General features: G+C 48.6%; 1 protein-coding gene across 1 annotated transcript in view; it reads right to left on the bottom strand.

Annotated features, from left to right (window-relative positions):
* Positions 1 to 23,979, bottom strand: part of TMEM170A (transmembrane protein 170A) — a 173,292-nt gene extending 149,313 nt beyond the window's left edge. The window contains exon 1 of the mRNA XM_069604508.1: positions 23,912 to 23,979. The gene's annotated coding sequence lies outside the window, so the exon portion shown is untranslated. The remainder of the gene's footprint in view (positions 1 to 23,911) is intronic.
* Between the last annotated feature and the right edge of the window lie 218 nt (positions 23,980 to 24,197).

Below are 24,197 nucleotides of genomic sequence, written 5' to 3'. Positions count from 1 at the left end.
AGCGCTGGAGCCTTTGGCAATATATCTAAGGCAACAGTATGAGGGAATAGGAATTAGAACAAAAGGAGAGCCGCACTTAGTTTCCCTATTGTTACAAGAACGCATAGAAACCTATGGAGACAATGGAAGCTACATCAACCACGATACACTCAGTGGAATCCAAGATGGCGGCTCCTTGATAATGTTTCTATCAACTAACAATGCAGGTCTAGTCTTTTCTTCCACCTTAGTCCTTCCTCTCTTTCCACCATTTGTTCGTACTTGTACACCGAGAACTTACAGGTAAACTGCGTTGCTACTCTGCTCTTCAGCTTTACCCTTGTAGCTGCTCGCTCGTAAAACTTGCCTTCGCCAGTTTTTTCTCCTCCGGAGCACTCCCTCGCTCCCTCCTTCCTTTTCCGCATCCGCGGCTTATTTATTTTCTGCCGCTTGCGGTTTCTTCTTCTGCTTCCCGTCTTTGCCGCCCTCGGCCTTTTCTTTTCTTCCGGCTTCGGTCTCCCTAGGCCGGCAGCTTCTGTTACTAGCAGCCGCTCGCGGCTCTGCTACGCCTTCCTTTCACTCGTTCTTGCCTTTACTTACCCCTCCTCTTTTCCTGGTTCCAGCGGTCCTCTGCTCTTTCTCTCCTTTATTCTCCTTCGCCTCCTTTCTCCTTATTCCTTGGTACTCACTGTTTGCTTTCGACTGTTATTTCAGTACCTCTTCCCCCTGTTGGCTTCAGTCGGGAAAATCTTCTTCATTCTACCTTCCGCGACGAACTGGGAGTTCCATCCTACACAAGACCTGCAGGATCTGGGTTTTCTTCCCCAAGAGGGTTTCCCATGGGGCAGCCCCCTGGGAGCACAGAGCACAGATTATCTGGCCTCTGGACCTCTGGGGGGACGCCTCTTACCTCTTCACATCTGTCGTAACCCGCAGAGCCGTGAGTACCCCATCGGATCACAGAGGTTATAAGACCTATACGCAGATGACATGCTGCTGTATATAAGATATCCCGAAGAGAACCTCCAATTTATCCTGGAAGTGATGGCACGGTTTGCAACGCTGTCCGGGATAGCAGTAAATCCTCAAAAATCAGGTATCTTCCCGTTGGGGAGGTATGTTGGGGTCCCACAAGAACAACTGCCGATTTTGCAGATACCATGGGTAACACAAACTTTCAGATATCTAGAAATAGATATTTATCACACGGTAGAAGCGGAATACCGGTACAACACTGGGAAAGCGATAAAGAATATCGAAAATAGCATGAGGTTTTGGTCCAAACTCCCTTTGACAATGATGGGAAGAGCAGCGCTGCTGAAGATGGTTGTATTGCTGAGGCTACTGCATTGTTTCGGGAATATCCCATACCTTATACCAAAGCGATTTTTTACTAAGCTACACAGCATGTGTAGGGATTTCCTATGGCATGGGACCAGGAACAGAATAGCTCTTTGGAAGCTGCAGAATGCACACAATAAAGGGGGCATAAAATTGCCGAACTACGAGATCTATTATTTAGCTAGCCAACTACAATATGTGGCCAAATGGCTATCGAAGACCCGACTTCAGAATCGAGATTGCTGAGAACAGAATGGGCCCCATACTTTTTGAAAGAAATGATATGGCTGCCCGAAGTAGAAAGCACAAAGCGCTCAAAAATGTTGTTACTGGGGTGGCAGGTATGGCACAAAGCCTGCCAGAACATGGAGAACCCAGCCCTGTGCTCCCCACAGGTACCCTTGGTCGCACTGGCGAAAGGGGACGAAGAGCTACTGAGGGCGATCAGGAGGCACTGGGAAACGATAGGAATTGTAACGATGGGGGACATATGGCAAGAAGAAGGGATAACAGGATTCGGGGCATTGGTGGAGAATACAGGGTTACATGAATGGCAATACCTAACGTATAACAGAATAGTACAGCGGATAAGTAACACATGGTCGGAAGCCACACTAGAAGAACAACCTGATGCCGCCATTGAATCCATATATGATATAGCGGAGGGAGGGCATGAGATTTCCAGACTATATGAGCTACTAATGTCCAGGATGGGGAAGGAAGTGATACAACTGAGAATTGACTGGGAGGAAGATGCTGGGACACCCATGAGTGACGGGATGTGGGAACGTGCCCAATGGTATCATAAGAAAATATTTAGGAACGCAAGGCTACAACAAATTCAGCTATTTATAACCCACAGGGCATATATGACACCCCAGAGGATAGCTAAATTTAAAAATGCAGGAAGACAGACATGTCCTAAATGTCAGGCAGAAAATGTGGGCATGACGCATATGTTTTGGGCACGTCCCGAAATTGGGAAGTTCTGGGAAGAAGTAGCCCGCCGGCTGGAAGAGAAAGGGATCAAGATAGATGTTGAATCAGTATGGGCATGCTTGGTAGGACCGCGTAAATTAAAACATGCAAGCAAATTAAAGGACTTGGCATACATACTCGCTAAGCGCAGAATAGCCATGGGTTGGAAGGCATGTAACAGGCCCAGGATAGAAGTCTGGTGGAATGACCTCCAGAAAGGGATCGAAGCTGAAACAGCAGTAAGGCAAGAAGCGAGTAACAGTGGGGGTGAGGAAGAGGCAGGAACCCTAACAGCCTGGAGGCATTTAGTAGCTACACTGAACGGGTCCGCCCAGGATTGGTCGAGTGGCCAGGACTCTGTTGAAGACATGGGAAGAGAATCCCCTGAGGAAGATGAAGGTGCGGAAGGCGAAGCGAAGTAGGCTCGAAAGAAGGGGAGGGAAAAGGGCAAGCAGTAGACACTGAAGAATATGTGTAAATTCTAAATGGTGAGACATGTACTGCACAGTTTGGTTGTGTGTTGTTTTAAACACATACATAACACACTGGAAGTTTGTGACAAATCTCCAAACCTAAGTGGGTTTATGGCACAACTTATTTTTTGGGGTGTTTTTAAAGCGCTGAAAATGAAGTGGGTAAATCCAGGAGGTTTTGCTTTTTGCATCTTTTAGTTTTCCATGCAGGATGTGGAAAATAACATGCAGGATATGGAAAATAAAGGTACAGTCAGCCCTGCAGATAATGTGCGTATTGTGCCTTTTTACGCATGTAATTATGGCAAATGCGGACGATTTAATTTTCTACTGCGTACCGTGTACGATTTGATTTATTCATTAAAAAAACATACTTTCCACCACTAGATGGCACTGTAGCATTTCTTTTGTCAGCAGCATAGCCTTTCTTAAACATGATGGTGAATTTCCAACTGAAAGACCAAATCTGTGACAGCTAAGCGAGCAACACAATAAAGCATGCACACTTTTAAAATGTGTTCATACCCATAACGTCTAATAGCTTGATATGCTAAAAAGTAAAGTTTGCTTTGATGTCCTTAGTTGAATATTCTTTAATAACCATACATAACACGCTGGAAGTTTATGACGAATCTCCAAACCTTAGTGAGTTCATGGCACAACCTATTTTTTGGGGTGTTTTTAAAGCGCTGAAAATGAAGTGGGTAAGTCCAGGATGTTTTGCCTTTTGCATCTTCTAGTTTTCCATGCAGGATGTGGAAAATAAAAGGTACTGTGATATTATTTTGGCACAAAATGCTGCTATATGGATTTACATGTTATGATGCTTTACTATGCAAGTAAACTCTATAGGACAGTATTACGGTAGGTCTTGACACCCAAAACAAAAAGTTTTGTTCCAAGTAAAGCGCGGAAGAAGCTGGCCATGCACAAATTGAACGGCGGGTTAAAATCCCAGCTTTGCTGTTTAGCACAAGTGTGTGATGCTGGGCAAATAATGTAATCTCACCCTGACTTCAATTGCAAAACTTGGAGAGCTTATAAGTTTACACCCTTACAAAAGGACAGTAATAAGTGTATGGACACATTGGTGTATACTGGTGCTCCTCTGCTAGTGGCTCCAATACTGCTGCATAGAATTGCATTATTGCTCCACTGGCCCTCCCCCATTCTTGTAACACTGGATTTGACAGGCAGACATAGTATCACTGTGTCACCAGCCAGTCAGTGCACCAGAGATTCTAGTATAGCGGACTGTGGTAGAACCAATTTTCTCCCCTATTGCTCCCAGCCACTGAAGGTGCTTGGGCCATCCAGAGTACTGCCCCACACTCTGCAATGTCCTGTTATGCTAGGATATTGAGTCTTTCATTGCACACCATCTGCCATTTTCACACTTTCTAGGACCTTCAGGTTCTGCAAGAAGTGGGTGTTTCAAACTCAAAGGAAAAAGCAGTTAACCGATTGTAACATTGAAGCTGCACTAGAATATTCTTTTTACAATGAGTAATGAAGTTAGATGCCCCTACACAAGTAAGTTTGCCATTCCTACATAGTCTCTGAAGTTAGTGCCTCTCCCAACATTTGAAGGGTTAGCCCCAGCCTACATTTTAGCCTACGTGCACCCCTGCATGTGCATTTTGATAGGCAGGGATGTGAGGGAAGTCTTTCCCCCAAACTGGCGGTGTTCAAGTTTTACTGTGTGTGCTCAGGAAAATGTACTTGAAAAACGCAGTAAAACTTTAAAGCTGTTACTTTCAAGAACGTCTTCCATCACCTCTCCGCATATTGCGCTATAAAATGTACTATTCAATAGTTGTTCCACACACCAGACCATGGGAGGAGTTGGGTAGAACAGTGGGGACAGAGCCTCCAAGTTTGCCCTGCCTATTTTCTGAAGTGGCCCCTCCCACCACGACTTAATTCCCCCCTCCTCTCCCCCGATATGTAGGTTTTGTTGTGCCCCTGCATGGGAGAGAGGTCAGGTAGGTCGGCTTACTCTCACAAGCCAACAGTCACCCCCACCTCTCCCCTCAAAGTGCTGAAATAAAGGGGCAGAAGCCAACACATCTGCAATTATTCCTTTACTTGCTGCCTGTTGTAAACCTGCTCTGTAATGTATAATTTATAAAGTTATGCTGGCTGTAGTAAAATGTGCACTTGCTGTTGGGCTATACCACGAGGGATGGGTCATTACCCCATGCAGGGATGAATGGTTCCATTAGCCTGAACTGAATATATTTGCCAATAGCACATGCAGGGAGGCCATGTGCCACTGGCGCATGCAGAAAAGAGATGCTCAGTTAGCATGTGCAGAGAGGAGATGTGCTGCTGCATGTGTACGGAGGCTATGCCAATAACAGGTCGAAAGGGAGTATGTGTTCGGACATAGTTCTTTTAGCCAAATTCCTTCAGCTTTTAAGCACTGTGGTAACAGTTATTATCCCATTTCGAATGGTACTTGATTTATTACAGCAAAACAGAGCAGAATGCCAGGGGAGCACTGTTGGGCATTGTGGTGTGGGCTGGCGAGGACATGTTCGAGTCAGGCTGAATAAGGAAAGGGGAGGGGGAAAATCGGGTACATCTGGCCCAAGTACATTTTGTCAATTTCCAGCACTGATAGTAACTTGTGTGAACGGTCATTCTTCATTATTGCATTTCTTGTAAGAAAGAAGCGACTGCTCTGCGGTCTTTCCTCTGCGCCACACCCATCAAGGCTGCGTCACGTAATTAGAACTTGGGAAGTGCAGGCCGCCCTCCTGCCCAGTATCTTTTCACCCTTTCTTTAGAAGCAACGTTTTAGTCTGTGCAGCAGGGAGCCCTGCCGTAAAGACTGGCAGAGAGGAGATGTGCTGTTATAGCATGGGCAGAGGAGATGCTACATTAGCACTCACAGAGAAGAAATGTCCCCATAGTACGTAATTAGTAAAGATGTGTCATTTGCACGTGCCATGGAACAGAAGGGCAATTAGCATGCAGAGCTGAGATGTGCCGTTAGCATGCAGAGCCGAGATGAGCCGTTAGCATGTGCATAGACAGGATGTGGCGTTTGCACATGCTAACTGCACATCCCGTCGCTGCACAGGATGTGCAGTTAGTACGTGCAGGGATGGGATGTGCAGTTAGCATGTGCAGAGAGGATACATCCCATTAGCATGTACGTAGAAGGCATGTCGTTAGCATGCACATCTCCTCTGTGCACATGCACGCAGTTATCACACATGTACAGAGAGTTGTCCCACTAGTAGGGGCGCAGAGAAGATGCACCATTAGCAGACGAGAAGAGATGTGCCAATAGCATGCGCATAGAAGAGATTGGAGGTCACTATGGGTAGAGATATGTCCTGTCAACATGTACAAATCTCAGGCTTGATAAACAGAACCTGTTCCATCAATACGTGAAAACAATGTCTGCCATTAGCATATGCATAGAGATGTGCTGTTAGCATGCACACAGTGTAAAGGTGCAATTTACACATGTAAATGACACAAATTTGCTCTTCAAATGCTAACAGCACATCTCTGAAAATGCTGAAAGTAGAAGTGCCTTTACCATGTGCACAGAGTACGTGGCATACTCGTTAGTATGCGTCAAGAGGAGATCCATAGCTAGCATGTTCAGGGAGGATATATGCCATTATCAAGTGGAGCGATATGCTGTTACTATGTACCGTGAGGGGATGTGCCGTTTGCATGTGGAGTGAAGGGCTCTGCACAAGCCAGACAGTTTTGATCTACAACGCTTTTGGTCTATGGTTCTGATTTTACGTATGCATTGGGTGCATGTGTTGGATAGGTTTTACTCTCTTGCAGAGGAGAAAACTCATTTTTACTCTCTTGAAATTGCATTTTCTCTCTAATTTGAAAAATCATACGTAAAATACTCCCACCTCAAAATATTATCTGGAGCACTGACTTCACCTATTCCAGGACCTAGCCCAGACCACCCTGGTGAAGCGTAGGACAATGGGCCCGGTGGTGCGTGCCCCGATGAGAGCAGAAAACGCATAAATTGACCTTTCCCTTTGGATTACTGTTCGAATAGGAAGGGAAGCAGCATCGGGTCACCACCCGCATGGAAGGTACAAGGGTACTGAAGACTGAGGACGAAGGGTCACGAAGGCAAGAACAAAGACCGGCGGGAGCACCGCTGAAGATGTAAATGTGAGAGTGGACGAAGTTTTTCGACAAGGGGCTAAAATAAATGGGGTGTAAGGACCCGCTTTAACCCCTTCCCGACGATGGGGCAGGAGTGGAAGGTGCCTGCATGCCCATCAACACTGGAGCGCCACGCTGATGGAAAAAGGGGGCTTACAGGAAGGAATGTTGTAATCCGCCTGGGGGAAGAAGTTAGGTGAAAGGTACCGGGGAGGGTGGTTGATCCAGGATGTCTTGGTTCATCTACATGTGTCTAGGGGGGCCCACACAGGTTTACTCTGGGTTGTTACAAGGGCTCAATTCCAGAGGTGATAGGTCGGGGAAGCAAGAGGCTTGTTGAACCCGCCCATAGGAGGGTGGAATGGTAAATGGGATCCCAATGGCAGCCACTCATTAGTCCGAGCCGCATGGTAAGACGATCATGGGAAAAGGGGAAGTGCTTTGGCTGACCGCCCTAAACGTCAGGGAGCTTAATTCCCTGGTTAAGAGAAGGAAGATGGAACAGTTCTTGGGGCGGGGGAAATCGCAGGAATTGTAGCCCTCCGAGAGACACACGTTCAGAGGCGAGACAGGCATAAACTGAAAATCAAGGGTACCGCCATCTGTTCCAATCCAACGCCCCTGGGAAGATGGGAGGAGAGGGGGTGCGTTAATCGCTATTCAGGACGTCCCAGGCCATAGCTAACGAGGGGGACACAGAGGGTAGGTATATGGCAGACTCTTTCCAATGAGAGGGGGCATATACAGTGGCAGCAATCTACGCCCCCAATACGAGGCAAGATGGGTTCTTGCGTGCAACACTGACCAAATTGGAGACTTTTGCCAATGGTATGGTATTGTTTATTTGTAAAGCGCCTATACACAAAGCAAGTGTTTCAAAGCGCTCAAGGAGGGAGGGAACAAGGGGAAAAAACAACAGTCATTCAGAGCCCTTCTGAACGATACAAGTCTGCACGGGCAGATTGGGAGCACGGAACAAGTGCATATATTACAATTAACAGTGTAGATAACAGCAAATAGGTTGGATGATGATTCTGCAGTTTTTCCAAGTGCACTGAGGTGCCACCATGCAAGGAGGGGAGACAAGGGAAAAACAGATTGACAATCCTCCAGGCATGGTACTTTCAGGACGTGCACGTGCGCAGACAGGTGCAGGAGAGGGGAGGTGGGGAACAAGTGCAGGGGATCGGGGGTGGAGGGGTTGGGGAAGGGGACCATGTGCGCCCAGTCAGTCAGAAGCTGCGGTAAGTGCTGAAAGATGCCACTCTCATGGGTCATTGACCAAGTGCAGTAATGATGAGGCAAGTGCAAGGCCCGGAGGCAAGTGCGAGAGGACTGGCGAGGGTTCCAGGGACCTGTGAGACTAAGGTACACCAGGTGGCCAGTCAGCAGGCTGAGCGGAATAAGAGGGAGAGAGGGATAGAGCGGAGAGAAAGATTAGCAGGGTAGAGGGAGAGTAAAGGTCGAGGAGAACAGGAATGTCTTAAGGAGTTTCCGTAACTCAAGGAGATCAGGCTCAGGACAGAGTGCAGCAGGGAGGCTATTCCAGAGGGAGGCCCCTGCCGAGGATAAAGATCTCCCTCCAAATCTCAGCTTGGAGAACCGGCTCACTCGCAGGTGGTTGGAGGTAGATGAGAGAAGGACTCCGGAAGAACAGTATTTAGGTGGGCAACGTTGCAGATAGGTAGGTCCCAGGCCACAGAAAGCCTTGTGGACAATGCAGAGGGTCTTAAACTTGATCCTTGCAGCCACGGGGAGCCAGTGGAGGGATTGCAGCGCAGGAGAGATGCGGTCCCTGGGCTTGATGCCAAGGATACGTTTTTCAGTTCTGTTGTGGATGAGTTGCAGAGGGCGCAGAGCAGAGGCAGGGAGAATGAGAAAGAGGCTTTTGCAGTTGTCCAGACTTGAGAGAACCAGGGCTCTGGAGACAGTGAGCCGCTGGGGGAAGGTGAGAAAGGGAAGAGTACCTCTGAGTAGGTGTAGCTGGTAGTTGGACTTTTTAGAGATGTGAGTGGAGAAGGAGGGAGTGGAGTCGAAGATGACCACAAGGTTTTTTGCCTCGCAGGTGGGTGCGGGCGCAGGGCCAAGGGAGGCCAGCCAGAGTGAGAGTGGGAAAGCGGGAGCAGGAGTCCCATTGGAAACGATCTCAGTCTTACTGGCATTGAGGCAGAGGTCGTTTGCAGCACACCATGACTGAATTGCAGACAGACAGTCAGATATGAGCGAGGTAGAGGAGGTGGCTGAGGGTAGCCTGAAGGAGAGAGTTGTGTGTCATCCGCATAAGACAGGATGTTACAGATGAAAGTGGCAATCGCACGTGCAAGGGAAGCCATGTAGACAATGAGGAACCAGGGGGATAGGTTAGAACCCTGGAGAACGCCACAGGTTGAAAGAGTGATAGAAGAGAAAAAGAACCCAAGTTCCACCTGGGATGGGTGGTCGGAAAGGAAGGAGGTTAACCACGACAGGGCCTGACCTGTGTTTCCCAGGGGGTCATGCATACGTGCAACCAGGATGTTGTGGTATACCATGTTAAAGGCAGAGGAGAGGTCAAGAGAAATGAGGACAGTGGGAGTGTTAGTGTCGCAATTTGAGAGCAGGTCTTCACAGGTGTTCAGAAGAGCAGTTCCTTTGTCTCTGGATGCTCTAAAGCCTGACTGATGGTCGTGGAAGCAACCAGCAGTTTCAGTCTGGAGGGTGAGCTGTGAGATAGCCAGCTTCTCTGGGAGTTTACCCAGGAAAGGGGTGATAGAGATAGGCCGGTAGTAATGGAGGTTTCGGCAGAGGGTTTCTTAAGTAGAAGGTGTACAAGGGAGTGCTTAAGAGAAGTTGAGAAAACTCCAGTGGCAAAAGAGAGATTGCAGAGATCAGCCAAGGCTGGAGTGAGAGAATCAATGTTGTCCTTAATGGTTTTGGCTGGGCAGGGGTCCACCCGTTTGGATGAAGCCTTCATAGACCAGACTTGTCTGGTGACCTCATCAGATGTGATCAGTGGCGTAACAGGGGCCCCCGCAGCCCCTGCGTTGCAGGGGGCCCCACCAGCACATGTCCTGGGAGGGGCCCCCACTTGTAGAAACAAAAAAAAAACATTTTTCTTTTTGAATTCCCTCTGCATTTATAAAGACATTATTTCTGTAACAGAAATAATTTCTTTATGAAGTCAGAGTGACTTCAAAAAGAAACGATGGGCCTCATTACGGGTTTGGCGGCAACCGTGCCATTGCTACCAGCAGGTTGCCGCCAGACCCGTAATGATTTACCGGCGCCCGACTTCCCGGTAACACCGGGGGATTACAACCACGGCGGTCTGGGAAGTCAGGCGCCGGCAAATGGTAAGTCCCCATTTCCATAAAGTCCTATCGGACTCTATAGGAATGGGGACCATAGAAGCACCGGCACCGTTAAGAACAGTGCCAGTGCTTCCGTGAAAACTATGCGGGTGGGTGCCGTTCTGCCCGGCAGGACTGCAATATGCCGGCCCCAAAACAACAGTGCCGGTGAGCTTACCAGCACCGTTGTTTACAGTCCGGCATAGTTGTAATGAGGCCCAATTTCTTTTTTAAGTGTTAGGGCTCCCCCTCAACCCCATGATGTGTGCGTGTGTGAGTGTATGTTGAAAGGGTTCACACTTAAATGTATAGGTGGCTGCCTGTGCGAGTGTATGGTGAAAGGGTGCACACTTAAATGTATAGGTGGCTGCCTGTGCGAGTGTATGGTGAAAGGGTGCACACTTAAATGTATGGATGGCTGCCTGGGTGTGCCAGTATGGTGAAAGAATGCACACTTAAATGTACGGATGGCTGGGTGTGCGTGTGTGTATATGGTGAATGGTGTGTGTGCTTGCATTCAGGGGCGCAACAAAACCTACATTTCGGGGTCTAACCCTTCAAATGTTGGGCGGGGTGCCAACTTCATGGGCGGTGGGGGAGGGGCAAACTTATTTGTTTGGGTCATCTAATTTCTTTATGCATTTTGATGAGACTATTCTAGTGCAGCTTCAATGTTACAAGCAGTTAACTCTCTCCTTTAAGGTTTAAAGCCGCACCCACTTATGGACTGCTGTGAGAATGAGTGGTCTCCTGTTCCCTCTCTAACCTTCCAATCACTCCCCTGGCATGCAAGTATTAAACCCACATCATGATTTCAATTGCCTAAAAAATTTGGCATTTGAATGCAGGTACTAACAGTGAATTGCTTTATGTTAGTAATTGGTGGGTTCTTGTTAACAGAGAAACCCAGGTGCCGTTTAACATCCGTGTCCTTTTCTGTCTGGCAACTGCTCTGAAGGTCAGCCAGGTCTGGTCAACATAGCCCAACATTTCAGGGTGGTGGGGAGGGGAGTGCTGAATCCCAGTCAACTCAATGGGTTTGCACCAATACTTGTGTTTAATGCCTGGATTACTTATTGGTAATCTTCATTACTCCTAGCCCTATTCTTCCTCGTCCCAGTGTGTATGAGACAGTACTTGTGTATAAGGCACTCTGCCTCATACACAAGTACTGGGATGAGGTAGAGGTGCATGGTGCTTGATTTAGCTACCTGTAATCTTCATTGCTTCTAGTCCCACTCTTCCTCATCCCAGTACTTACCTATGAGGCAAGGAGCCTCAACCGTAAACTCTGGGGCAAGGAAGAGGGACGTGGAGGTAATTCTGGGCCAAGGAGCTGATTTTGGAAGTTGGGGTGGGAGGGAGAGGGGATGTGTGAGGGGGGCAGGATTATACGACAAATTATAATGGCTGTCCATGTCCAGGCTAAGGAGGCATGATATGTGGTATTAGTGGCTAGAGAGGCATTTTGGTGCAGCCAGTCTAGTCATTCCTCAGTTTGTTATGACTTTTTTAATGGGGCATTTATGATAAAGCAGTCCTGCTAAGTGAATTGCCTGGCTAGACTGCCATTTGGGTGCTGCCAGTCAGCCGTTTCTTACTGCAGCATTGTATATTTTTCTGGGCATCTGTGATCAAATAATATAAGTCATTTATAACGCACCTGCACACAAGTGTTTCTAGGCGCGACAAGACAAGGGATGGAAGATAGAGGGAGGACAAGACAAAACAATCTTACTAGGCCTTGTGTCATTCAGATCGTGCAAGTGTGATAACGAGACGCGCAAGGGGAAAGGGGCGGGGGAAGTGCAAGGGAGAGGGGAGGGGAAAAACAGGGCAGCAATGCTCTGAGTAAGTGCTGTCAGGGCAGCACAGCTCTGGGTAGTGCAAGGAGAACAAGGGACTGTAGGGTTACAGTTGCAGCCCCTAAGTGCATGGTAGGACCAGAGGCAGTGCAAGGGTGACTGATCAAGAAAGAGTCTCGACTCAGTGAGACTCTGAAGGTAGCCAAGCAACCAGTCGGTACAGCAGACAGGTAGGTCAGGTAGGCCAGCAGGGGAGGGAGAGAGAGAAAGCAGAGGAGAAGAGGAAAGTTTTGAGCTGCTTCCAGAACTTCAGGTGGTCTGCTAAAGCTGGAGACGGGCAGGGAGGCTATTACAGAGGGAGGCACCTGTAGAGGAGAGAGATCGACCACCACTCTCTTCCTGGAGAAGCGTCTAACCCTTAGAGAGTTGTAGGTAGCTGAGCGAAGGGCTTGAGAAGGAAGATATTTTGGAAGAGAGCGTTGGATGTAGTGCGGGCTCCGGGTCCTGAAAGCCTTGTGGACAATGCAAAGGGTCTTGAACTTGATACTTGCAGCAACTGGGAGCCAGTGGAGAGATTTCAGGGCTGGAGAGATACGATCCCTGTGTTTGAGGCCAAGGATTAAGTCTTGCAGTCCTTTTCTGGATTAGTTGCAGGGGCTGGATAGTAGAGGAAGGCAGATTGAGAAAGAGGCTGTTGCAGTAGTCCAGTCTAGAGAGAACCAGGGCTCTGCAGACAGTGAGCTTCTGGGGGAAAGTTAGAAAGGGAAAAGTCCCTTTGAGGAGGAGCAGCTGGTAGTGGGACTTCTTGGCAACGTCTGAGGTGTGAGGAGAGAAAGAGTGGAGTCAAAGATGACACGAGTGTTGTTTGCCTCACAGGAAGGTGAAGGAAGAGGGCCCAATGCGGGCGGCCAGAGTGACAGAGGGAAAGCAGGGGCAGGAGTCCAAATGAGAAGGATCTCCATCTTACTGACATTAAGGCAGAGATAGTTGGAGGCACACCAATCCTGAATCGCGGATAGACAGTCGGGAATGAGCGAGAGATGAGAGGAGTGTGAGGGGAGCCTGAAGGAAAGCAGAGTGTCATCCGCACAAAACTGAAAGTTAGAGGAGAATGTAGAGATCAGGTGGGTCAAAGGGGCCACATAGAGGTTGAAAAACCAGAGTGAGAGGATGGAGCGGGGAGAAAGGGACCAAGTTGGACCTGGGAGGGGCAGTCCAAGAGGAAGGAGGTCAGCCACTCAAGGGCCTGATCCGTGATGCCCAGTTTCTCATGGAGTCGATTGATCAGGATGGCATGGTTGACCGTGTCGAAAGCACAGGAAAGATCAAGGAGGATGAGGACAGAAGGAATGCTGGAATCAAGGTTAGAGAGCAGAACTTCACAGGTGTTCAGGACAGGAGTTTCCGTGTCTCTGGCACTGAAGCCAGACCGATAGTCATGGAGACAACCAACAGATTCTGTGTGGAGAGTAAGCTGGGAGATGGCCAGCTTTTTCAACAGTTTGCCCAGGAAAGGAGTGATGGAGATTGGGCGATAGTTTGCCGGGCAGGCAGGATCGGCAGAAAGCTTCTTGAGGAGTGGGTGCATAAGGGAGTGCTTAACGGGAGAGGGGAAAGAGGGATTACAGAAATCGGTCAAGGCTGGAGCGAGGGTGTCAATATGGTTCTGGTGGAGCAGGAGAGCACCTGTTTGGATGACACTTTCATGGATCCGACTTGTCTAGAAACCTCGTCAGGTTTTGTCAGAGGGAAAGAGGAGAAAGGAGGAAGAGAGGTAGAGATGGCCAAATGGGGGCCGAGAGAGGAAGAGGGAGAGGAAGAGGAGATGGAGGACAGGATGTCCTGAGTTTTAGCGTAGAAGTGAGATGACAGAGCCATACAGAGGGCCTGGGAGGGAACAGGAGATGTAAATACCTCAACAGGATTGACCAGTTCTTTTCAGATTTTAAAGAGTTTGGCCGTGTTGTTAGAGGCCACAGAGACACAGGCTTGAATGTGTGTTCTATTCTTGATGAGCGTTATTGCTTCGACTCCCATTTTGGTGCAACCAGTCTAGATATGTCTAAATGTGGCCTGGCAAGCTTTACTATATTGTTATTACATGTCGACACTGGTCTACCTTGTGCAGCCAGTTGGACATGTTTTCATTGTGGCATGGCATTTTAATAGCAAAGCTGTAATGTTCCTGTGCTCTGTTGGTGACTTGCATCTATTAGATTGGTGTTACCCTACAAAACAATTGCAAACACTCTGGCTTTTTAGCCAATTTTTCTCAGACAGTGTGCTGTATGTTATATTAAAACACATATGTATATCTTTCTCCTAGTGCAGTGTGCGGCATATCCGTTCAGCAGCACGTTTGTGCGTATTGCGCAAGTGTGATAATCTAGGCTGGCCCAGAGTGTGGCGCGACCCTTGATTTGTTGCTGAGCTGGGGGGGGCCTCAGCATGGCTCGCAGGGGGGCCCCACATGTTGTGTTACGCCACTGGGTGTGATGGGAGTGAGAGAATAGAGGAGAAGCGGTGGAGATGCCAAGGGAGGTGCCAGAGGTGTTGATGAATGAGGCGGTGCGGAGGAGAGAGGAGGAAACGAGGTCTTGGGTTTTTGCGGTGAAGTGTGCAGCCAGGGCAGAGCATAGGTCCTGGGTGGATGTGACAGAAGAGGAGGCTGCTACAGGATTGGCCAGTTCCTTACAGACTTTGAAAAGTTTGGCCGTGTTGTTTGACACTGCGGAGAGGCAGGCTTGAATAAAGACTCTTGGTGTGGATGCAGAGTCAATATTGCGTTTGAGGGAGGCGGCAGGCTAGTTTGTCAGAGGGTCCACCCGTCAAATTGCATTTGCGCTCAGCTGCCCTACACTTGCGTTTAAGGGCAGCCAGATAGTCGTACCAAGAGTTGCACTTTTTGGAAGGCTTCAGTCGGACCCTCAAAACAGGCAGGAGCAAGAGTATCAAGGGTCTTAGAGACAGAGAGATTGATGTTAGAGAGGGCTGTGTCAGGGTGGGAGTCAGCCGTAGGAGTAAGAGGCAGAGAGTAGGTGGAGGCAAAGGCAGCCACATTCACTCTTTTCATGGGTCTGGTGACTTTGAGACCGAGTGGACGAGCCAGGTGTGCCGATGCAAGAGGAGAGGAGAGCTTCAGGTGTGATGAGAGAAGCGAGTGGTCCATCCAAGAGAGGTAGTGAGAGGGATGTCGGTAGAGATGAAAGCATCCACAGTGTGGCCCGCTGTGTGCATGGAGCCAGAGGGTAAGATAGAGAGGGAGAGTGAATCGCATAGGCTGTGGAAGGGTCCTGAGGAGTCAGGAGAGTCCAGATGGATGTTGAAATCACCTAGCAGAAGGGTGTTGAGAGGGGGCCAGGTCAGCCCATTCCGATAGGAAGAGAGTGGACTGTCCTGGTGGCCAATAGAAGGTGGCCATAAGGAGGGATGATTTAGGAGAGAGCGAGAGCCTGCAGACTGGACACTCGAAGGAGGAATAGGCCTGAGTTGGGATGATGGACACCGGTATCCATTCTGGGAAGATCAGCGACTCTCCCCTTGGGCCTGGGAACAGAGGATATTGTATGCTTCAGGGAGGAGTGTGTCAAAGCTTGTGACGGAGCTGTCCTTGAACCATGTCTCTGTGATGGCGAGCACATCAAGATCCATGAGTTGTCAGACGAGTATTTGATAGCAGAGCTAGAGTTAAGCGTGGCAATATGGAGCAGCTTGCCATCTTTGAAGGTCTTCCGCGGGGGGCACAGTGGACGGTGGTCCCTTAACCCCCCAGGCTGGCAGAGGAGCCAGAAGGATAGTGGGGGGTGGCAGAGGAGCCACGACAGTGAGGGAAGGTGAAGGAGCCTGTGCAGAGGAGGAGGAGGGCACAGCAGGCAAGGGAGCCTGTGCGGAGGAGGAGGAAGGCACAGCAGGCAAGAGAGCCTGTCCAGGGGGAAAGGTAAGGTTTGAGAGGCGAGGTAGGATCCTGTCAAAGAGGAAAAGGTTGGGTTGAGGACCCTGGAAATGGCGAAGAGGTCAATGTAACGCTCACCTGATTCTCGCAGAGGCGCCGGTCTTGACTGGGCGACTACCGTATCTTCAAAGGTGATGTGTAGCACCCGGTTGGCTCTTTGGGCTGGACCTCTGTGCACTGTATGCCTGACGTGTAGAGTAAGATGTCTTAGGTAAGTGAATGCCGAGCTCTCCATATGCCTCGGGGCAGGGTGCTGTAACCAGTTTCTTCACTGGATAGGTAGCGCAGGCCTCTTGACTTCAGAGGACTGCTGTCCGTCGTTTACTGCACGAACGGTAAGTTTCGAGTCATTCAAATGTCTTTAAAGTCTTTAGTAATGATGTCTCTTGTTTTGCAGGGTTCCGGCGATGGCGGATGACGGGCTGAAGTGAGTTGAAGATGGAGCCCGTGTGATGAATAGAAGCGCCTGGAAGCACGTAAGTAAGCGCTTGTTGCCTGCTTCACTATGCGCTCTAACTGTCTTTTTATTTTGCAGGTATGAGTTCGGAGCGGCTGCAGGGTGCCGGAATACCCACTGGATTAGATGTGGAAAGGAGTCATGGCACGTGAGTATTAAAGTTCCCCAATGTCTTTAAACGCACCTTGTTTTGTCTTTCAGATGCGGGATGCAGCGCCGAAGAGTAGGTAAGCCTTTGCCTTTCAGATGCCGGAATGCTAACCTGTTCTTTCTTGTCTTTATAGGTGTTGCTGAAGACTGGATTCAGGATGGTAAGCCTTTGCCTTTCAGATGCCGGAATGCTAACCTGTTCTTTCTTGTCTTTATAGGTGTTGCTGAAGACTGGATTCAGGATGGTAAGCCTTTGCCTTTCAGATGCCGTAATGCTAACCTGTTCTTTCTTGTCTTTATAGGTGTTGCTGAAGACTGGATTCAGGATGGTAAGCCTTTTTCCTTAGGCCCAGGACCGGATGCAGAAGACACGATGAGCGTTCTGCTGCAGAGGTTGCAGAATAACGCAAAGCAAGATTCATCCACCGGGTGTGGTTTAAATAGCCTCCTGTAGTGCTTAGGTGTCTCCTTCCACAGCCACGCCTAAGTAAGAAAAGAGTTCCTGGTAAGAAAAGAGTTCCTGCCTTCCAGAAGAGTTCCAGTGTTCTGAATCTAGGGAGTGGCTCCAGCCCCACCCAACAGGAAAAGTAGTTCCAAACAGAAGAGGATCAGAGGCTCAACTGGCAGGCAAGTAAGCAGCATGGTCTGCTGAAGGTAAGTCCACCCAAGCATTATGAGCCCGGCGCTTCCAGCGCTGGGACTGGGCATATTTATGAGCCTGGTGCCACTGGCGCCAGGACTGGGTCCAAAAGGTCCCAATTGGGACTGGTTGGCACTCGGAACCTGGGTTATGGATCTGCTTCCAAGGGAGTTGGGAAAACCCTGACCTTTTGGAAGCAGAGATCATGACAGTCAAGGAGGACCTCCCAGTGGGTGCCACCATTAATGAGAGAAGAGGCGTGGGGGGGACAAAGGCGAGCATGTGGAGAGTACACAATTCGGGTGAGGGAACGACAGAGGATGTGCAACAGTATCTCTAGCGGATAGGCGTCTGCAATAGGAAGGCCTAGGTTGGAGCTCAGTATGTCCTTCTTAAGCTTCTTCCGGCCAGATTTAGTGAAAGGAGAGGGATAGGAAATAGAGCAGCAGTTAAAGATAGGAGAGCTAGACAGCGACATGGTAGCTGCAGTGGTGAGGAAGACACCAGGCTGATGTACTGAGGCACGAGGAGAGGGGGCGGGGAGGCACAGAGGACAAGGTAGGACGTTAATGCAGGATGTACTCACAGCAAACACTATTTTTTAAAAAGGTAGTAAAGTAACAGTTGTGCACCCAGCTCACAGCAAAAAGCATTTTTTCTTTTTTAACTGGTAAGCCGTGTTCGATTTTAACTAAAGCAGAATGAAACACAGTGCAGCATGGTGTAAGGGTAATAGAAGCACACAAATTCGGATTAAGCAACAAACCCCAAAGACATTTTTAAATGCAGTAACACTGAATGGAAATGGTGCAAAGGAAACAGAAACACTGATATACATGTATGAAAGAAGTAGATGTAGTAAAAAGGAATGAGGTTAGTTAAGAAAATGGAATGGAAGTACAGCATTGGCAATGCCTCAGGAGTGTTAGTAATGGTAGAGCAGCCAAACTCACAGTCATTACTGCAGGGATCGTGGGAGGCCTTTGATCCAGAGACAGAGGACCAGTCCAGGAATTAGTCCGTTGGACAGAACATAGTTAGAGCAGAGTTTTCTAATGCAGTCCAGGCCCTCCACGGCCCGACAGGCGCAGACAGGCTCCTTGGAAAGTGGTCCTTTGGAACAAGGGCCGTCTATTCGCCTTCTGGCTCCTGATTGGCTTGGAATGGAGAAAGAAGGCCAATCTGAGTGAGGTAGAGAACGGAAAAATGAAGCAGCCATTTTAAAGGTGCAAAGACGACAAAGGCACCGCATGGCCCACCGGCCAAAAACACAGCCAATGCATGAACTAGCGCACCTTGTTGGAGGGGTGCATAGCAGCAAAAAAGTAAAATCCAGCAATTCCCAGATAATATTGGTAGATGAATTTATTCTGGCGTGGGACCCAAGAGAAGACAGGGGCGCAAGGGTTTTCTACAACCAGGTGGCGCCATCTACCTGCTTGAACGAACACATGGCCCAATTGGCATTGGTAGATGGCTGGAGGGACCTGGGGGGGGGGGGGATGCTACACATTTTATTCCCATGTTCATAGATCCTTCTCAAGGGTAGATTACTCCTGGATTTCGAGGTCACTATTGGGTGGGGTCGCGGGGGATAGAGCTAGGAGTGATCGCCTTGTTAGACCATGCGCCCATAAAGATTAACTTAAATATGGGGTAGAACGAATCAGACCTAAACCGGTGGGAGTACCCTAGCCACATCTTTAAGGATGGAGTCCTATGTGAGGACATAAAGAATAAAATCTTGTATTACTTTGCATGCAACAGAGGGTATACGCGACCAGGTGGTGTGGGACGCATATAAGGCTACATTGAGGGGGGGGCTCATCACGATGAAGTGCCAGATGAACAAACAACTAGGTCCCTTACAGGAGGAATTGGAAGCTAAACTTAAACAAATAATGGCTCAAATGGCAAATAATGCAGGGAGTACGCTGCAAAGGGAATATCGGCTGATTAGGGGCCAATTAGATGTTTTGCAGACTAGAGCTGCAGAGCGTTCATTGCTCTACCTCCAACAGAGGTATTATGTCAAAGCCAATAAGGCAGATCGCCTGTCAGCAAGGTTCATTAGAAAAAAGAAGCGTCAAAGACAATCCTTAAAATAAAGGGGGGGGGGCAAGAAAGCACTGCTCTACCTGACATAATTTCGGTCTTCACAGAATATTATTCATCCCTGTACACATCAGATTCCCCTGAGGAGGGAGCCCAAAGGGAATACCTGTCCCGGTGCTCTCTCCCTAAGATGCGGCTATAGCTGCCCTGCCATCAGGAAAGGCTCTGGGCCCAGACGGCTTTCCAATGTGCTTCTACAAAACCTTTAGAGAGGCACTGATACTGCGCTTAGTACAGCTCTTCAACTCTTTTTGAGGGCCTGTGGGGCAGGGTGTATCACCCCGACAATGGAAGAAGCCAAGGTTGTGCTGCTCCCAAAGCAGGGTAAGGATGTCATTATGCGGTTCGTACCGGCCGATTGCCCTTATTAATCTAGACACAAAGATCTACGCCAAGGTTCTGGCATCACGCCTGGATAAGCTCCTCCCCAAACTGATTGATCCCGATCAATCGGGATTTATTAGGCATAGGCAGACTTCAGATAACATTTGGCGGGTCTGTCATCGGATTGAAAAAGTAAATAAATCTAGAACCCCTCCACACTTCAACTAGAGTTGGATGCTGAGAAGGTATTAGACTGGGTCGAATGGCCATTCCTCTTCCATACCATGGAGGTTATGGGATTCGGTTATAAATTCCTTTCAATGGTAAGAGCCAACTACCAAACTCCCTCCTTGCGCCTGGCAATCAACAGGCAACTTTCCCCGAGGATCACGGTCTCACTAGGCACTAAGAAGAGTTGCCCGGTCTCCCCGCTCTTGTATGCCATCAACCTGGAGCCGCGCTTGGCCAGCATTAGGGCCTCCCCGAATATTAGGGGGGGGATTCACTTTGGGGTTGAGGAGCATAGAGTCGCAGCGTTAGCTGATGACATGCTCCTTTTGATCACAGAACCAGAAACCTAATTTCCAGGGATATCACGGGAACTTCTTCTCTTTGGGGGTGGTGGCAGGGTTAAAAATAAATGCCCACAAGTCAGAGTTATTAAACATGACCGCCCTCTCAGAAAAGGTTCAGGAATTGCGGGGTATAGCACCCTATAGACGGGCAGAAACCGGCATTAGATATTTGGGGGTCCCGAATACTGGTTCGCTGGGTGCTCTTTATCGTGCCAACTACCCGCCTTTAGCGGAAAAGCTGCACTGTCTGCTGGCGGAATGGGTGCCCTTATCTTTTTTTTTTTTGATGCCCTTATCAATATCCTGAATGGGGAGGATAAATGCCCTTAAAAATTGTGATTTTGTAAAAAATCTGGTACTATTTCACAGCCCGGCCAATGGGGGTTCCCCAAGGTTTCTTCAGGACCCTTCAAAAACACGTGGAGTCATTTATTTGGAACTGCAGGAGAACCGGGGTAGCTATACAGATGCTCATGTCTCCCAGAAGAAAGGGAAGGCTGCGAGCGCCAAACGTCAGCCTCCATTTCCTTGCTGCTCAAATCAGAGTGATCCAGGATTGAGTCAGGGGCGATTGCAGGAAGGTCTGGTGTCGAACGAACAAAGTAATGGTGGACTCGCCACTGGACGAGGTGTTGTGGCGACCCCAGGGGCATAGACCTGCAAACATGTACCGTAGCAGGCTAGGGGCCCTAGTGGGGGACTCATGGTATGATCTGGTACGGAGGGTGAACTTAACCACCTTCCCCTCCAACGTTGCGGTTTAGGAATACCCAATTCACACCGGGTATGGAAAGGGGTGCCTTCAACGGGTGGAGGCGGCAGGGTTCCGCAAAGTATGTGGCATGTTCTCGGGCCAAGACATTACATCCTTTTCACAGTGCAAGCAGGACTTTGGGATAGATGAGGGGGAGAGGTATCACTACTCTCAACTGAGGCACTGGTTACGAACCCAATGGTCAGGTCAGCTGCCACCAGGAATCTCACGCCCTTTGAACGGTTCGTAACGAGAGACACAGTGACAGAAATTTGGTAGGAACATTATATGGGAATATAGCAGAAGGGGCAAGGAGCCAGGCATGGCACTATATGGAGCAGTGGGAAACTGCAGTGGGGCAGCCGCTGGAGAGGGAACTTTATATCCCCAAGCTCACTCAGGCCATCCAGATTCAGGAGATGTGGGTTACGATAATGGTCCAATGGCATCTCACCTGAGAAAAGCTACATAAATTCTAACCAACTGCGTCAGCGCTCTGCTGGAGGGGATGTGGGGAACTGGGATTGGGGAAGCATACCTGGTGGTAATGCCCAGTCATACAGCCTTATTGGGACATGACCGGTGCAGCAATCAATAGTATTTTTGGGAGTCAGATTCCGGACAACACAGGAATGGCCATCCTGGGAATGGGCGGGGTTCTGGAAAATCTACCCTCAAAAGCTCAAATAAAGACATACATCATCCTGATAGTGGCGGCAACGATTGTGGTGGCACACAAATGGAAACAAAAAGCTGCCCCACAGAACACAAAGGGGTTAGTAAAATCTTGAACTTTGTGGCACTGGAGTGGGTGACCCATTCGATTCAAGGGGATCACCAAAGGTTTCTCTAAGACTGGGACATTGTCCTGCATCACCTGCAGCGGGACTCGCAGGCCACATGGTGCCCGAGGAAAATTAGATTGCTGGCGCTGGTACCCATTCCACTTGGGGGGGGGTGCACCTTCACAGGGAGCTGTGAGGAGATATGACTGAAGTTTCTAGGGGAGACGAGGACTATGAGGGGGTTCAAACAGTGCAAGGGCACGTACAATGGCTGGCGAGAGAGCTGGCCACTCAAAGAAACTTGGGACCGGGAGCCATCTACATAGTTCTACACTTGTGTATAGGCGCCTTATAAATGCTATATCATATCATATCATAGTTTATGGACTAGGGCGGGCGGGGCACAGGACTGGGTGAGTTGTTGATTACATGTCTTGAGATCAAGGGAGGCAGAAGGGAGAAGGTGGGGCGAGAAAGGATGGGGAGGCGGATTACATGCGGTCTTACTGTTGAAAATGCCAAGAAAATGAAAAAAATGTGCATTGTTACCGTGCTGCCCTCACCAGCCAAAATCAGCTCCCTGGCCCAGCACGAACACACCCACACACATTATTTGACTCAACATTCACTCACTTATTCACACACAGCATTCATTCACTCATTGCATGAGAGGATCATAAGTGACCTACCCATACATTTTATATCCTCCTGCACCCGTTCCAAATAGGCACAGGGAAATGGTTTTTTTCCTCCTGTGCTTTGAAAAGTGCACCACTTTTGAAAATCGGGATTTACTTGAAAATGCCCAGAACCTCCTTTCCACCCTCTTCCTTGTTCAGTTGTGCATTTGGTGGGAAAAGAGGACCTCAATGTGCACAGCTATGATGCACACATGTAAATGTCCTTTGTGCACGGTTCACCACCTTTTTGGCCCAAGTGAAGTGAAGCATCCCATCAGTTGCACCAAACACATTTTGAAAATCGTGGCATAATGGTTTATCCCTACTGATCACTTCTTTACGCTGTGCGTTAATTTTCGAGAGTGTGGTTCGAGGTGTCCGAGGTGAATTAGGAATGGGAAAGGACACACGAGAAGGAAAGGGTGCATGGAGTTTTTACTGTTTCTGCAGTCATTAAGCCCAGATTTGATCATGAGCAAGTATTATGTTAAATTCGATTAGCTCCAGAGCGGATACTGTGACTGGAATCGTTAGCCCCAGAGTACGTACTGTGCAGAGCACATATTTTTTCTTTAGTTATAAGCCCCAGGGCAGGTATTTTGTCATGTGTAACAGATTAGCAGGTACTATGTCTGGAATCGGTATCCCAGATCCAGCACCGTGTCTTTAATTCTTTACCCCAGGGCAGGTATTGTCAGATGTAGCTGATGAGCAGGTACAGTGTACTGTATCGGAAGTCATTAGCTCCAGAGCAGGTATTGTGTCTGCACCCCTTCGCTCCAGCCAGTGAATGTGATGGGCCTTTACCATTAGCGCTAGAGAAGGTAGTGTCTGCCGAGATTCATCGGGGTGTCGTTTCAGTTTGAAGCCATTAAACCTAGAACAGACACTGCCTGCAGTTATTATCCAAGGAAGGCTCATTAAACACAGATAAAGTACCGGATCTGTAGCCATTAGCCCAGGGGAATTGTTGCTTAAAAAGTAGGCAGTGGAACTGGAGACAGTGCACGTCTGCAAGAATTTGCCGTGCATGTATTAATATATCTGTAGTCACTTACACCAAAGCAGGGTCTGAGTAGTAGCTGCAGAGCAGTGACTGCGCCTGGTCACATTCCAGAGCCTGAACTGTACCTTAAGTGAGCTTCGGAGCAGCTACTGTGTCTACTATACCAACAACAACAGGCTGCCCTGTGTAATTTCAGAACCAACGTTTAGCAAGTCACGTACTTACAATGTTCAATTTCAATATGTGATAAGTGAAATACAACGAATTACAGCATCAACGTGCATTTCCGGGGTTTGCAAAAGGGCTCCTCTTAACAATATAACGAAGGGATGAGGACGTCTAAGTTAACGGATGCTAAAAGAGATGCATATAAAATTCACTACAAGAGCTGGATCGCATGCACTCACCTGATGCTGCCTTAAATCAGGACATGAGCGTTTCCTAAAGGAAGGCCTAGTCTTGCTTTCATTATCAATCACATATTTAAAGTCCATATGAGACCCGATATCATTGTGTGTTTGTTTAAAAGTTTGCCGACCCTTTCTGAAATGCCTTTACAGCGTCATGACGTTCCCATGTATTTCTGTTAAGTCCTCATGACGCTTTCAAGTAGGAAGTTTACTGTCTACGTGTTTAGGAAGAGAATAATAGAGGAAAGAGCAGTCCATCCCGTGTACACGCAGATATTTATTT

Source organism: Ambystoma mexicanum, chromosome 1p, assembly GCF_040938575.1.
Source record: "Ambystoma mexicanum isolate Mex_15411 chromosome 1p, UKY_AmexF1_1, whole genome shotgun sequence".
In the NCBI taxonomy this organism is placed as follows: domain Eukaryota; kingdom Metazoa; phylum Chordata; class Amphibia; order Caudata; family Ambystomatidae; genus Ambystoma; species Ambystoma mexicanum.
Note: the sequence above shows the minus strand (reverse complement) of the source record. Positions and strands in the feature narration are given on the sequence as shown.